The following is a 17,583-nucleotide window of genomic DNA, read 5'->3' as shown; positions in this document are numbered from 1 at the left end:
TATTTATTTACAGCTTTCCAGTTAAAGTGTCTTATCCATGTTTATGGATATTTTTGCACTATAAGGCTAGATTGAACCATCTTACTTTAGCTTTAACAAACGTCAAAAAATTTTCAAACTATACAAAAATCACTGGTTATCGTTATAGTTACTGTTAAGGATGGGCGGTGCAACTCAGCCTAAGAAAATTAAAATTAACATTAGAATCTATAACATTGAGTTTCAAGCGTTGCTTGTAGTAATACAGACCTAAAACTTATTACTTACTTATATTAGCTTTAAAAGTCTGAGTAAATCAAAGCCTAGGCAACTAACCTCACATCTAATTATCATCTTTACGACGTAGGTTCAGTATTTGAGTTTCCAACTCCTCCAGAACTTGCCTGTAAACAAAGTTCTCTGACATGTCAATATGAATTCACAACAAGCTGTAAGCTGTACACGTTAATACGAGGTCGTTGGGAACTTATGGTAGGGGAAATTAATTCTATCAAAACTTCGCTGCATTCGAACGCAATATGGAAATGAGGCGCGCAAGTGATAGGCGATAAACAAGTAGAGTTAACAACATTTTGAACAAATCTGACAGTAATAAAAAAATTGTACATCTCATGTTGGGAATTATATTAAAAGTAGCTATGCTATGACTTTGTACGCGAGAAAATAGTTTGAATAATATTTCCCATTTTTGCTCCGCCCGTACTTATTGGCTGTTAAATATTCTTAAGTCTTCATCGATAAATGAGCTATCTAACACAAAAAGATTTTTTGCAAAGCAAACAAACAAACAAACTCTTCAGCTTTATAGTATTAGTATAAATAAAGGGATGCGTAAAAAAGTATTTCTATAATCACAAAGAAAACTACTGGTAGTAAATGGCTTTCAATGCTTCGTCAATCGTCATGAAACATACGGTCTCCCGCCTTTTTAGATACTGTCAGCTTGATTAAAAGAAAAAGAATAGAAAAAAATTAATATTGCTGTTGAGTTTTGGAATAAACTAAAATAAAAGAAAATTCATTTTTCTATTACAACTAGCAATACACTTCACTTCTATTGATGGTTTTAAAAGCACGACCTTTCATCTCTATGCCGCATTGACAGACGGAACCAATATCTGCATTGTGCAGCGTACTCCAATAAGCCATTGTATGGCTGTAATACACCAGCCATCGGTTTCCTGAGCCTGAGCGTGAATTACACGACTTGTAAAACTGTAACTGGGACTTTTCGAACTAGTTTTGTAGCCCGCCATTATGTGGGAAACGTGAGCAATTAATTTGGGGACGTGAGGTTGACTTTTTAAGGCAATTCATAGTTTCAGCAGGTGCAATTATATTGAGGAAATAAAAGAAAGTATTATTTATTACCAACAGGATATAGTATTTCTTTTGATTAATTATTATTTATTTATGTATGTTTGGTTTTATTAATGTTACGTTTTTCGTGTCCCGGTTTCGTGTTTCGGTTGCATTACAAATGAATCAATCAACAAAGTACACGCTTTTATGCTTAAAATGTATAAAATGCTTTCACTTGCTTATTTTGAAATCTAAAAGATCATTTTTAACAATTTTATACATAATAATCAATCACATCAAATGTGGTCAACTTGATCAACTTTAAACCCTAATCTTCTTTAACAATGTCTAATTCACCGACTTTAGACGCAGTCAAACGTCTCATTCGCATAGGCTCATACGCCCGTATTAACAAACGATGCTTGCTTAAGTGAAGCAGTAATCGAAAATCAATCGAACGCACAGCGTTGAATAGAGCTCTGTGATTGGTTCGTGTGTCACCCTGTGCGTCCACGTGCACTGTGAGAATTCATAGTAATGTTTGTAAATACGGGCGTTAATCTACAACCACACAATAAAACTACCCACTTTAGCCCTACCAGTTAAACAGTAACCCAAAACAATACAACAGTCAAAAAGAGCCGCAACATCTCTTCAAATTCCGCAAACACAGACAAACTCCGCAAATCAACGGGTAACAAATGACCGGCGGGATGCGGGATTAGCCGAGACCGGGATATCTGGCCTTATCGTAAACCCCGTGTTACATTTATCTTTAGATCATGCAAATCCCCCTATTCACGGTTAATAGTGATGGGCCAATCCCGTTAATATTTACAGGGCCTGGACAATGTAACGTTCGTGTAGAGTTCATGAAACTTAGAAATGTAGCGAAATCACTAGGTACTACACTCGCGAGCAAAAGTATGGAATCACTTACATGAAGTTGTTTCCACGCGATCTTGTGTACTAACGAATTTGTTAGGAACAAAAAAAGTGGCACCATTTTAAAGATTAAACTTTTATCTTTAAATTGATACCAAATTCATTCAAATCACACCAGTATTTAAAAAGATATCCCGGCTGATGTGGAGAAGTAAAGAAAAAGATATGTATGAACTGTTTGATACGTCGCGATTTGCGGCCTATTTACCCCCTATAAAAGCACGCGTTTTCGGATTTTTTCTTTCACACGTTGATTCATACACATCTCCGCTTCTTTTGACACTTTGCCTGGAATTCTACACCTTCAGAAGCAGCCCAAATCGTTGCACTATTGCAAGAAGGGCTCAGCCAGCGGGCTGACGCACGTCAGCGCCACATAAGCCAGTCCTGGGTTTCGAAAGTTTTAAGACGCTTTCGGGAGACTGGTGGCTTTATCCCGAGANACGATTTCATAGAGAGGTTGACATGAAAAAACGGTCTTCCCTCTGCGATGTGCACCGGCGCTGTTCAGAACTTGGTCTCGGGATAAAGCCACTAGTCTCCCGAAAGCGTCTTGAAACTTTCGAAACCCAGGACTGGCTTATGTGGCGCTGACGTGCGACAGCCCGCTGGCTGAGCCTTTCTTGCAATAGTGCAACGATTTGTGCTGCTTCTGAAGGTGTAGAATCCCAGGTAAAGTGTCAAAAGAAGCGGAGATGTGTATGAATCAACGTGTGAAAGCAAAAATCTAAAAACGCGTGCTTTTATAGGGGGTAAATAGGCCGCAACTCGCGACGTATCAAACAGTTCATACATGTCTTTTTCGTTACTTCTTCACATCAGCCGGGATATCTTTTTAAATACTGGTGTGATTTAAATGAATTTGGTATCAGTTCAATGATAAAAGTTTAATCTTCAAAATGGTGCCACTTTTTTTGTTCCTAACAAATTCGTTAGTACACAAGTTCGCGTGGAAACAACTTCATGTAAGTGATTCCATAGTTTTGCTCGCGAGTGTAGTTTAAATCTTCCTAGAGTTAAACCACCTAAATTGTGATGTAGAAACTGAACATGAAAGTTGCGTTTCTTTAGATTCTATCTTTAAGATAGGTATGTCTACAAACATTGATTAAAAAGAATATGAATTTATGAATTTGGTCTTTAACAAAGCACTAACGACGTCCTGTAATTAAGGATACAATTTATAGAGCCATACTTTTTTTCTTATTTGATTAATCTCAATTAAAAATATATTTTCTTCATGTTAGACTAGCTTTTGCCCGCGGCTTCACCCGCGTGAAATTTAGTTTGTCACATATCGTCATAAATTATAGCCTATTATGTTATTCTGGGTTATAAACAATAATACTGTAAAGTTTCATCAAAATCCGTTCAGTAGTTTTTGCGTGAAAGAGTAACAAACATCCAGACATCCAAACTTTCGCATTTATAATATTATAGTAGGATTCCCTAACCCTAATCGAAGAGCCAATCTATTGTAACGCTTAGATAACTAACCCCAATTATCAGAATTTGAGTGATCGGTATCACAAAGGAATACCAGTGATTGGATCCAAATATATATTATAATCGAGACAATCCTATTGAAACTCGTTTGTGTTAATAGAGTACGCTGGATCAAATCCGATTTTAGTTTGAGTATCATATACGATGGAGGTTTGTCGGAATTTCTAGGCAAGAGTTAATCTTATTTCAATAATAATAATCTAATAATCTACTATTATGAAACAACTAATTATTATTTTGTATTATTATTATTTAGTCACTATCCTATACAATTATGATTTCATACAAAACGTAAATATGAATTTTAAAATAACGATATTAAAGTTTATGATAACTACATTCATAGTCTATGTAAAATTTCGCGCCTTTTACATTGTCATTGGCTATGATCTCTGTGAAGTCACTTGTTAATTTTGTCATAATTATAAGTTCGTATAATTAATGAAACTATAAAGTTAATCCCGAAGAAATAACTCTTTGACTCAATGAATACGAGTTACTTTTTATAAAAGAACCACTCGAAACATAAGCAAAGGAAGAAAATTTAATATCAAGAAAAAACAAAGTGGATTTTTAAATTAAAATGGCAACAAAGTGAATGCTAAATCTAAACCGCGGCAATCTGTTTATTTAGCGGGGTTAGACGGTTCTCCTAATCCGTCTTGGGTAATCCGATAATGCCTTACAGCAGTCCGCCTCGGGAAAACTTAGGTAGGAAAATACAAGGGCCTCGCCGGCGGGGCACTACACTGTGTTACAAGTACTACTAATTATTCTGTGGTTTTATGATGCAAGCTGTGATATTCATCAAAGTTTAATAAATAAATTAGATAATCAAACACCAAACGTTTATTTATGGAATGAAAAACGTAAAAAATACACTTTAGGTGGAGATCCAATCTAACGCACATGACAGTAATGGGTCTTGGGTCGTGGTCCACCTGCTTATTTCACCTGGGTGGACCACGGGCACTTTTAAAGCCTATATTTCACCGGGACACCATGGCGGCGCAACCAGTCGCCGCTACCTACAAAATGTATATAGCTTTGCGCAACCAAACGGACTCTCTGAGTAAGTAACTCTCTATAGAGCTGTGTACGTTTTGTTCGTAGCCGGCGACTGGTTGCGCTGCCATGGTGTCCCGGTGAAATATAGCCCTAATGGCACCATTGAGTTGTCTACTAGACGTGCGTGCGCGTCTATCTTACGTGATAAATCTTATCTACATACAAGCACATGCCAAACATATGTATGGTAGGTACTGATTTTAATAGGTGCGACTGACACGCACAGCCAATGAATGAACCGAAATATCACACACCAACTGAATTTTTTCTTCTTAATTTCTCAGTGCCATTTGCACAATGTGAGACTTCTGTAAATTATTTAATCTTTGCCGAAGGTCGGTTATTCTCTTGGATATTCTTAGCCGAACGCAAACACGATTAAATTCAATTTGCGTTAGTAGAGATACTTTGTTTGAAGCGCTGATTGGTTTAAGATTTAAGCTGTATTGTTTTCAAAAAAGTATAATTAAGCTGATAACAAATAATTAGTTATAAAAAACAAAATACCTTAAGTTGCAGAATTCAGGTATGCCAAGACTTGAGGATTAGTACCTGCAAAAAGAAATACATAATGTTAGAAATGATTTCATAACCCATAAATGTATGTGAACATTTAAATAACTTTGATAAAGACTAAAAAGTAAATAAAATCTAATAAACATCGCAACTCGAGCAAAGTTAATATTAGTTTTAAGTAACTTTTAAAAATACTTTAAAATGCTAAACTGACTGAAAAAGAAAAATATGTTCGACGGAGAACCATCCCAACTCGCGTAAAGTTAATTTAATTTTAAGTTCTTTCATTATTGCACTCATCTCGCTACTTTGTAGATTTGAGTGTAGACGCATCGTACCTATTATAGTTTTCTATAAATAGTGTTATTTGTAGAAAAATCTAAAACTTAAAAATAACGATATCGTTATAGCTGTCATTGTGACATTGACATAATGTCAATGTCATACTAGAAACGTCAGAATAGAGGGACGCGCTCGAACGACTACGCGCGCTTTTGTGCTAAGTGATAAATTGTATCTAAAATGAGGCAATATAATGTAAAAGTTAAGTACTTTTATCTAGTGTTTTATTAATGAAAATAGATCTACCGGCTTCTAATAGTTAGTAGATAGATTCGTTTCGCGACTCGTGTAAAGGGCCCTTTACAAATCACTATCAATTATTATTACGTAAGGGTCACACCCATTTTTAGGACCACTCAATACGTTCTATTAATAACCACTATCTTCGAATCCGGCGCACCTCGAATAAAAGGGCAAATGGGCCAATTACGATCGTCTACAGAGGCGGCCTTGACGACAATTGGTGTCCAGAGGTAGAGACGTCCAAACGGCAGCCGTTTAACCAATAAAAATTATATAAGGATGAAATTCTTACACTAGGGCACGTTTTTGAGGTAGCCAAGAGCACGTTTCACTTTAGACACACCTAGTTTATTCCAGGCCCAAAGATTAACCTATGTCCCGTGACATAGGTCGTGTTTTCTGTTAATAGGCTTAATTAAGCTTAAAAGCTACTACAAGAATATCCCTGTGTTTCCATAAATATGATGACTTAAAATATAATATTTACATCATCACCTAAGTCATGTATTTGCCTAATGCTCGTTTTCACCATCAATTCTTAATTTTTAAGTGATCCCAATGAAAACAAAATTCCTATTATGCGTGACCATACCACCACTTAAAAATTAGGGATTAATGGTGAAAACGGGCATAAGACGTATGCCGGTGAATCCGCGGTTTCATAAAATGCGTGAACAAATTACGACTATTGACTTAAAATAATGCAGTTTATTACTGAAATATCTAACATAGAAATATCAACTTTACCGATTCATATCTCGTGTTTTATCCTCAACAAATGCCTTTTTGTTGATCAAGCGGTGTTACCGCCGACATGAAAGCTGCGATAAACTATCTGATAAGTCTAACACACCACATGTGTCTGATATCACAAATGACATCGTTTATTAATCACTTTAGTGGGCGTACACAACAACAGGGTGAATTGCACCATTTCACTTTAACCGCGACTATAACGATAACCTATGGAGAGGGCTATCCTCGGTGATTCTTTACGAGATCGAATCAGAAATCAGGAGATTCGTAAACAAACTAAAGTCGCTGACATAGCCCGACGGATTAGCAAGCTGAAGTGGCTATGGGCAGGGCACATAGTACGCAGAACTGACGGCCGAGGGGGCAGCAAGGTTCTGGAGTGGAGGCCGCGTTCCGGAAAACGCAGCGTGGGACGTCCACCCACAAGGTGGACCGACGACATCATGAAGGTACATCACACACAGAAAACAACGGGTGCGTGACAGTTTATATAAGTTTATATGATATAAATTCATTTCAATAACGTTCATATTGTATAATAAACGTATGTTATAATAACACTTGATATAATTTTTTAACATATAATGTTTACTTCATATAATAAATCATTTCTAATAATATCATTTCAGATACCAATCACAACGCATAAAGACATTTGATATAAACCTTACTTAATCTAAGACTCATTTGATGTAATTTTGTTTAATATAAATATTATTTCACATAACCATTACTTGTAATAAATATTATTTGTTATACTCTTTAATTGATATAATTTCTTTGACTTATAAATGACTTTAGTGACAAAAACGAATCGCCGTAAAACCGACTCCACGTAGTCTTGTCTGCCCTACCCCTAGAGTGTAATTTAGAAGCGCGTAGGCACGGAGGGGCGAGGCGGCCCGCGGACTGAGGAGCAGGTGGCTGGAAGCGAGGCGCCGCGGCTGAGGCTTGCCGGCGAAGCCAGCCAGCAAGCTGAAGACGCGGTGTCGAGCGAAAGCCATCTGCGACGATTAGCACGCGAGGGACCGCCAGAGCCCCGCAGTGCCGGAGCGGTGACAGAAGTCTCAAGTTTTTAGTCAAATTTGCATGCTGCATGCCTGCATGCCTGCTTGCTTGTTTGCTTGCCTGCTTGCCTGCTTGCTTGCTTGCTTGCCTGCTTGCTTGCTTGCTTGCTTGCTTGCCTGCTTGCTAGCTTGCTTGCCTGCTTGCTTGCCTGCATGCTAGCTTGCTTGCTAGATTGCTTGCTTGCTCGCTTGCTTGCTTGCTGCATGCAATGCTTATTATAACAAATGAACTTTATATAAAATTATTATTGTTACATGATTTAAGTTTTATAGGAAAAGAATTTTATCTCATTTGATTGTTCGACATTTTATTTTTATATGATTTGAATGTTATTTGCTTTAAATAGTGTACATTGTAAGTTTTATAGAAAGTATTAATTATATTCAAACCATTTTATATCAGTTAATAGTTATTTGTCTTAAAATTATTCGTTTTAAAATTATATTATTCGTTTATTATAGTAAATAATTATTATATTAAACGATTTTATATAATTTGATGTTATATCCTCTAAGTATTATATGATATGTAGTTATATCATACATTACACACCCGAAAACAACTCAAGTATCAACCGTAACTTACAGGTGTATTCAGCTCTGAAAGGATACTTCACGTCACTACCAAGCGGTATCGACTCCATTTTCACGGCGTTTCCTGACACATGATAATCATGACGTGTGTTTAGGGTAAACGCCCCTAAAGGAGAACAACCATTTTGGGCCCAAGTTTGTACAGAGTTGTACATTGGTAGGTTTTAGATATTATATTACGCATACATTAGGGAGTATTTTACGGTAAAAATGATAATTTTAACTGATGTCGTAAGTCGTATACAATAATAAAAACGAATTAATGATTTAATCTAAGATAACGTGAAATGGAACGTTAAAAGTCAATCGATTAAAGACTCAGTACACTATACTGTCCCACCAAACTCATTGACAGGGGGGCGCCACCATCGTTCAACTATATAGTTTCTAACATGGCAAAAATCGGAACCAGCGATCCGGTATTGACGGTGGCGCCCCCTGTCAATGTCACGGGTGGGACAATTCAGTGTATTTGATCTTTAAGAAGGTTTGTACTGACAGATGACAAAACTAAAATGATTGAATGAATTAATGAATGAAAATAATTCGTTTTGTCATCTGTCAATGCAGCAATGTCACTTGCGAATCACAGATGAGACCACAGATTATGAATGAAAATAATTCGTTTTGTCATCTGTCAATGCAGCAATGTCACTTGCGAATCACAGATGAGACCACAGATTAGAGAGTATGTCTAAAGGATCTAAAGGATGAGACTGTTGCGAATGCTTGTTGAATTGAATTAAAACGAATTAAAAGAAGAAGAAGAAATAAAACTATCGATTAATAACATTTTATGCTATTTCTAACGGATTCTGCTTGCGATTTGGGTAGCTGACGACTTGATTTTGTATAAAAGTAACATTTTTTCTAGTTTTTTCTAATTTAGTTTTCTCGAGAATGACACTAGTTAGCAACCTCAAATAAACACAATAATAAACTAGTTTATGAAGGCATAAAAACGACATAAAATTTGTAGCTGTACAAATAACTTAGTACTGGGCCCAACGCTTCATAGAAAGTGGTTGTTCTCCTTTATAGCTTGACATACCATCAATAATGATACATCGGATAGATAAAGGGTGGACTAATATAATGTTAATAAGGTCGTTAACCAACAGATTATGGCATGAAGGGTCTTATCCTAACGATCTTAAGGAAAGAGGAGGCAAAGTAGAACAGTATGTTCTACTTATCAATTTGGCAACGTTGGTGAATAAAATTGACTGGTCACCTCTGAAAAAGTATTTGAGTATGATTTTATCTATTACCCATAGGACAAGCTTTGCTTACCTAGTTTGGGACTAGAGGCGCAGTGCAAAAATGTCCAAGTATATTTAAAAAAAATCTTTAGGAGAATTGTTGGTCTTTTGGTACAATGCTTCCTTCTCTCCACGATACTACATGTTAACAACTGAAGATGTAACCCTGATGTCAAACTTCATGAGCAACTTATTAACCTGGTCAAGTTAGCTGCGCACCAAGCAGCCGTGACGTCACATCTACGCTCGGGACGAACGCGGGGTGTGCGGATGAGTGCGAGGGAGAGTCGCATTCTAATAGACTAGTACTAGCAGAGTTTAGCAGACGTCTGAAATATTTATTGCCTAAGTGAAATCGCAACTCTTCCCGCGGGTGTCGTAAGAGGCGACTTAGGGACACTACACATCAAACAGAGAACGGGCAGCAGCGCTCTCTGAAAAACATCAATCTTTTAAACTGCGATCTCCAACCCGCCTGCCAAGCGTGGGGATTATGGCAATACCCTCCACTATAGTGAAGGAGGCTCATAGTCCAGCAGTGGACTGTAAAGGGCTGTTGATGAAGTGAAATCGCCCTATACGTTTGACAAATACACACGTATCAAATTGTACAAGAACTTCATGCTGAATTTCTTCGAATTATGTGAAAATAGGTAAGTTAAATACGGAAGGGCTGAGTGAAGTAATCAATCTTCATCTTTCCAAGAAATTGGGTTTAGTAAGGGATTAATTGGTATTGGATCAGTCGAAGAAAATGGGATGAGTATTTTGCAGTTAAAGTCCTTTCAATTTGATTTAAACCATAGATATCTAGAGAGATGCCAACCAATGCGCTTAGTTCGTCAACAATAATGTGTTCTGTTTTTGGCCACGCCTCCTTTTCACACCTCCCTTTAGTTTTTGTGATCTGTGATTTAAACACAACAACCGAACCTTAACAAAAACAATTCAAATGTAAGATGAATTGTTTCCAAAACGTAGTTCGTAGACCGCAGACTGCATATAAGCACCGTTTAAAATCGAGGTCGACCTATTACTCTTTTATGCTGTACTTACATTTATAGCATCGAAGAAAATGCAAAAATATGTATTATTTAAAACAAAACTTTATCGAAACCAATGGCTAAATCGGACGCCTTCTAAGCACGTAATTGTGTTTCGTGAAGTTATTTTGATTGGAAGTATCTAGTTTCCCGTTTTATTTAACTGTCAAACTAATGTCACAATTGAAATACGATAGGGTGAAAAAACTTTAATTAATCTACTACTCGTATACAACATACCTACCTATATTTGTTATTGTTTAAACAAAAGTTAAATTGCGATTGTGAATTGTGTCTATAAAAATAAATAATAAAATAAAAATCATTTATTATCAGACAAAAGCAGTCCATAGTTTGGTTAGTGATAATTTGATCTTAGTGACTATGTTAGTAGAGTTAGTAACAATGTTCTTAGAAGTATGTTAATAGTGCAGCATGGGTTTGATAAACTATATTGACTCTTTGTTTATTTATGGACGCTCTATTGCTTCACATACCTAATGTGTAAGTCAACAAAGCGACCATAGACGGCTGAGTCCAGCCTCTCAGCAATCATTTCCAGGATTCCATTTCTATAAGTTCCTATTTGCAATTATAACAATTTAAAGTGTATCTTAATAACAAGGCTAGTTACGAGTCTTAAGATAGATACTTTGTCGACGTAAATTAGGTAGAGCTTTCCGAGAAAGCTTTAAACTTGTTGAAACTTTGATTATCCTAATTGATCTTGGCTAAGTTTTAATCGTTCGTTTCAGCCAAATGACGTCCACTGCTGGACAAAGGCCTCCCCCAAGGTGGACCGACGATCTGGTAAAGGTCGCGGGGAAAAGCCTGGATGCGGGCAGCGCAGGACCGTTCATTGTGGAAGTTTTAATAATCTAATATAAATATTTAGTACGAGTATTTGTTTTCAGAAGACAGGATAAATAAGATACTCTTCTGAAATTACTTTGTTATTTTCTTCTTAACATTACAGGGCTACCAAAATTAGAAAGAAAACCTTCTAACTCCCATATTCCAACTTCTTACGTTAGAAAATCTCTTCTTAATAATCGGACCTGAAAGCGCAGCTTAGGACATTCCCCACAAGGTGGACCGACGACCTCATAAAGGTAGCAGGAAGGCCCTTGATGCAGGCCGCCACCAACCGGCCATTGTGGAAATCATGAGACCTATGTTCATCAGTAGACGTCCTATGGCTGAAATGATGATGATAATGATGATTTCTTCTTCAATTGCTCGCGTGAATAGTGTAGCATTCGGAACAATATTTCTTTTGACTATGGATGACAAATATTCAACATGTAACTCATTGTATCACATATGATATAATTATAACGTAACATATTACAACAGATTAACGATTGTTTGCTAGTTGTTACTAAAACATGTATTTGTTTTGATGAGTCAACCTTAATATTTGTTGTACCTATCATTTGATTTAAATAACCAACCCTCAAAGTGACCAAGCAGGGAACAACTAGGTAAGCATATTGAATTTACACAATGAGTAACTTTAACTTATTAGTAACTTTTGCCCGCGGCTTCACCCGCGTGAAATCTCGTTTGTCCCAGATCGTCATAAATTATAGCCTATATGTTATTCTGGGTTATAAACAATAATACTGTAAAGTTTCTTCAAAATCCGTTCAGTAGTTTTTGCGTGAAAGAGTAACAAACATCCAGACATCCAAACTTTCGCATTCATAATATTAGTAGGACTAGTACGTACCTAGGATTTTTGGTATAATGACTGTTAAACCTAGAAACTGTCAATAGCCGTCACGTAGTTACTTTATAGAAGAAAATAATCAAATAATGAGCGTAGTAAGTTAATTAAAATATGCAACTTTTTCCTTGTTATGAATGTTGTTTTATCACCATTTAACATACTCGTAATAGGTACATATCTTGAACTAATTATTCATGGAAACTAATAATCAGATATAACATATTTCCGTTAATATGTTTGACAAAGCAACATATTCGTAGTTAATTTCAGATTATGATGAAAATGAATTCCCAAAGCTCACTATAATTTAATCATTAATTTCACTTAATTAAATCAAACTTTTACTTCAACAGTTCCAATCCCGATAGTAATTACAAGTTTTTCGATTCAATTTAATCTTTCAGCTCCACTAAAGTGTTGTGACCATTATAATGTATAGACTCCGCTTCCTAATGTCCTACACAATTAAAAAAAAAGTGTCAGACACTAAGTATTCTTACAATAAACTTCTTTTCTGAGAGAGTTTCTATTCAAGCCGAAAGACTGGAAGTCTTCTCATAAATCCATCATACCGTAAATATCCAAAACGACAGTTTCTGCGCTGCCCTCATCCAGGTGCTTTCCGCAGTCTTTACTAGATCGTCAGCCCATCGAGCGGGAAGGCCTGCCTACACCATGTTCTCCATATTCCATACTCCTGCCTACACCATGTTCGCTACTCGAGAACTTTTATGCCCCAACGGCTATCACTTTTACGTGTGCCTCTTGCGTTTGGCTTTTATTACCATGTAATTATTTGGTAGTACAGTCAGCGTCAAATAGTTGGTGACACCCAAAGGAGCCAAAAACTTCACAACACGTATTTGTTACAATCGGAATAAGGTTGTGTTGTCTTGGTCACGAACTATTTGACGCAGAAAATTTTACTTAATGCAGTTTCTTCTATACAGCTAAGTAGTCTGTAGTTTCAATACTGAAGCTCAACATTTCTCTTCAATAAAGATTCAGCTATTTCTTATATTAAAAGCGTAAATCGCTGAGCTGTCGCTTGGAACGATAAAGTTTTCTTCGATATTAACTGTGTAGGTAGCTGAGAAAGTGAAGCTGATTTACTTGATGATATTTTTAAAAATGTTTAAAACCATTTAATTTTTATACAAAAAATTGTACTTAATATACCAGATCGCTGCGACATAAGGCTGATTTACACGCATTAAGTAAAGTAGTCAAGTGGGTAACTAATAACTTGATTTTAAGTCTATGTCCAAACCTATTTAAGTTGTCAAGCACTTGTTTACTAGGAAACTGCTTTTCAAAACTTACCCGAAAAATTAAGTTAAAATTTAGTTACCTACTTTTACACAAAACACTACCTAATAAACACACTGCCAACACTGCTGCTAATATTGCTGAACTTTTGTGACCAGCCGGGATGGGATGAGTATCGTGATAAAATAATGGATGTTATTAGATTACAAGTGCTTATCGCGTAAAATCGATTAAATGACGAGATAAAAGATTATATTGATAAATGTCTATGGACATATGAAGCCTTTATAAAAACCTATCAAGACTAACCTAATCACGTCAAATATAAACATTATCATTTATTTCCTCGACCTGCTTCTGGCAGGCTCATTAGTCAGGAGAAACCGGGTGAATAATGTACAGTGGTAATGAGACGTATCAGAGTTAACGGTGCACGTTTTGTAATACAGGGTGTTAAATTGTTAAAAGGTTACAAAATTAAATACGGGGTATTAAAAAGTGACGTTGAAAAGTTACAAAATTAGTGATAATGATAACTTCTAAACTACGAAAAATCGTAGAACATACATGGGGTGATTCAGGAAGCTCTACTGATGCTCTACCTCTGGGCTTCGGCTTGACACTACTTTTTGGAACAACCTGACCAACCTTGTATACTTTTTCTATGAGATTAAAATAGCAATTACAGTAAAGTTCGCTAGTATTTGTCATTATGGTATTCGAAACGTCTCAGAGACAGACAGCTAATATACGGAGAATCATTGAATCAATGCCGTATGACGAAACCGCGAGTCAACTCGGCATAACGCCATCTATGAGTGAAAATTGGAACGAATATTTCAAAAACGTGACGCCGTTGTGCAAAATGCAGCACATTTTCAACCTATAAATTAACACTATGAAAGCGGAGACGGAGATAATAATCATAAAGGCTAACATGTATCATTGCAACAAAATATCACAGGAAAGTTTGTTTGGACTTTCGATTCTAATTAAGGAAACATAAAGCAGAATATCCTACAGCAAAACCTCATCTAACCGTACTAGTTTCAGTTTTTGCATGCATTTCAGTTGGAGTAATGAAGTGGGCGTACAAACAAACAGCCGAATTCACAGAACTTTCGGGAAACAAACAATTAGGTATTCCAGTAGTTTTCGCACTAGTTTCCCGGTGAGATAAACACGTCATACCTGCTTAAACAAGATAAATACATTTTGTATTTTAAGCTTTTACTACTTTTTAGTTATGTAAGCTTTGCTGAGAAACGCGATAATAATTTTGAGCTACAAATGTAAAAAAAAAAAAAAACTTTGAATCAAGGAATAAATTTATTTTCAGCCATCGTACCTACATGAAAGTACGATTAGTACGCCGTACGTTTTGGTAATAAACGATTGATTACTGTGCCTCTACCATGAGTTGCCATCGAAAACTTGTATTCGTATACTACAGTCGATAGAGTTTAAACGTGGATCGATGAAGTTTGCATTAAAATCATACCATGAGTTCAATTACCGTATACTTTACTCGCCAGCGATAATTCGATGGTTTTGTGATGTTATGTTGGTGAACATGTTAACGTATCTAACTTCACACTCTATGAATGGATGAATGAAAGAACGAATGCCGCTCCTTTCTAACTATATAGAAAAGATAGAGTAGGAAATAACAAAAATGTCAAAAATAACACTGCAAAATTTAAGTGTCCTAGAACAGTGCTTAAAGCTGAATTAACATGATGATTTTAAATTTGTATTGTTTATTTCTTGTCATTGCGACTTTGACGCAGCTGTTGTCATGACAACAGATAACAAAACATGTTTTGTTGAAGGATTATTGATGAATAATTTTCCACAAAAAATCTGTTGTCATGACAACAGCTGCGTCAAAGTCGCAATGACAAGAAATAAACAATACAAATTTAAAATCATCATGTTATTTCAGCTTTAAGCACTGTTCTAGGACACTTAAATTTTGCAGTGTTATTTTTGACAATTTCGTTATTTCCTACTCTGTCTTTTCTATATAGTTAGAAAGGAGCGGCATTCGTTCTTTCATTCATCCATTCATAGAGTGTGAAGTTGGATACGTTTACATGTTCACCAACATAATATCACAAAACCATCGAATTATCGCTGGCGAGTAAAGTTTAAGGTAATTGAACTCATGGTATGATTTTAATGCAAACTTCATCGATCCACGTTTAAACTCTATCGACTGTAGTATACGAATACAAGTTTTCGATGGCAACTCATGGTAGAGGCACAGGTGCGATTGTGGTCAAATACCTGCCTTGTTATTCATAAAAAAAAATTATAGACGACATGACAGCACATTAGACTATACATTTCAGTTGAAAATTCACCCCTACTACAATTACATAAGGTCTCAGTATTTATCTTGACGTGCCGTCGTCTCTACCATTTCTGCTATGAACTAAGAAGTTAACCAGTAACCAGAGACGCGAATTTGCGAACATAAAAGGCGGCCATGTTGATGGCATAATTAGTTCTCGTCATAAACAGCTTGACAGAAGCGCATAATTAACTCCAACGACTACTAACGAGCTCTCTGCTTTTAGGCAAGGAAAAGTTAAGTTTGCAACAGACATGTTAACTGCCCGAACTCGTACAAATTATGTTAGCAGGGTCAACTTTTAACTTACAAGGTATTAAGTAGGCAGAGAAGGCACATATTTCGAACGTGTAGCGTCACACAATGCAATGTTGCTTGATACAAAATTAAACTAATATACCTGCTACGCTACGGCGCGTCGCGATGCGTTGATATACGAGGGGTGTTCAGAAAGTATTGAGAATGGGATATTTCTAGCCATCACAAAAATCTGAAAATTTTGGGCTGCTTAATTCTTCAGTAGAAGTTTATAAAAGAGAGAAGAGAGTGATAGCACAAGAATAGAGAAAATTAGGACTTAATCACAGATGCGTAACAATTACAAAAAAATCAAAATTATCTTTATTTGTTTAGACTAATTAAATTAGTACTTGCAAATCGTCAAATGCTCTTAAGGAGCCTATACGTGTCTCATTCTTTTTTTGCCCTACCAGCGCTTCGAGACAAACATTTGGCAAGTGCTGAGAAGAAGCGCCGCAACAAACTCAGTCACCACTGTCTGCCGGTTTAAAAATATAAAAAAGTACATTCAGAAGCAAGTTACTTACCACGCGATCCCGTTAATAGAAGGTGGCCTATAAAAATACACAATAAAGCATTGAAATTAAAACTCACAACACACACCGGAACTTGAAAATCAACTGATTAAACATATTGTAATGAACCAGATATCTTTTATTTTAACAATGACAATTAATTTATACAAAGCGTATGATATCAATTTGATAATGATGACGGCATTAAGCGGACAAACGACGATTTTATCACTAATCATTTTAAACGATTCCAAAAATATATACTTTCATACAGTAACTACATAGTCACCCTAAACATTCCTTTAAAAATCACTGTACCTATTGATGAAAATCCAAAATCAGTTGCGGCGTGGTTTATAAATCAAAGCGGACAGACAATGTCAAAATAAATTTCCCCATGAACTAAAAAGTGTTTTTAGTAAAAGATGTGTGGTTTATATTGCAGGGTAGGATATTTGCAGGATTTATTAAAAAAACTTTTTTTCTCTAATCTAAACTTCTTTCATCGAAAACAACCACGTCTGTCAAAGTTTACTGTACCTCTAGTAGGAAAAACTATAACCTAAACCTATATATAAACCTAGGGCGGCTATAATATAGGGGGCGCTGTTTAATTTTTCATACAAAATTTTTCGATGACACTTTGAATACGCAACGAAACGAACTCGAAAGTTTTTCCTACTAGAGGTACTGAGATAATAAGCATGTGAGATATTAAACGCCCGTATTCACAAACTATGAGGTCTCACAGTGCGCGTGGACGCACA

The 17,583-nt window shown here is 36.1% G+C and overlaps 1 long non-coding RNA gene across 2 annotated transcripts in view; it reads right to left on the bottom strand.

Moving 5' to 3' along the window:
* Nucleotides 1-16,931, bottom strand: part of LOC114358267 (uncharacterized) — a 31,991-nt gene extending 15,060 nt beyond the window's left edge. The window contains exons 1-2 of one of the 2 annotated variants that reach the window (XR_003656365.1): nucleotides 16,829-16,931; nucleotides 5,329-5,373 (exon numbers count right to left, since the gene is read on the bottom strand). This is a non-coding gene — a long non-coding RNA (uncharacterized LOC114358267). Of the gene's footprint in view, nucleotides 1-5,328; nucleotides 5,374-16,401; nucleotides 16,485-16,828 lie in introns of those variants that run through there. The other variant, XR_003656366.1, reaches the window with a different exon arrangement.
* Between the last annotated feature and the right edge of the window lie 652 nt (nucleotides 16,932-17,583).

This window comes from Ostrinia furnacalis, unplaced genomic scaffold (assembly GCF_004193835.3).
Source record: "Ostrinia furnacalis isolate ACB-3 unplaced genomic scaffold, ASM419383v2 OfSCF3830, whole genome shotgun sequence".
NCBI lineage: Eukaryota > Metazoa > Arthropoda > Insecta > Lepidoptera > Crambidae > Ostrinia > Ostrinia furnacalis.
The sequence above is the reverse complement of the archived record's forward strand: the minus strand, read 5'-3'. Positions and strand labels throughout refer to the sequence as shown.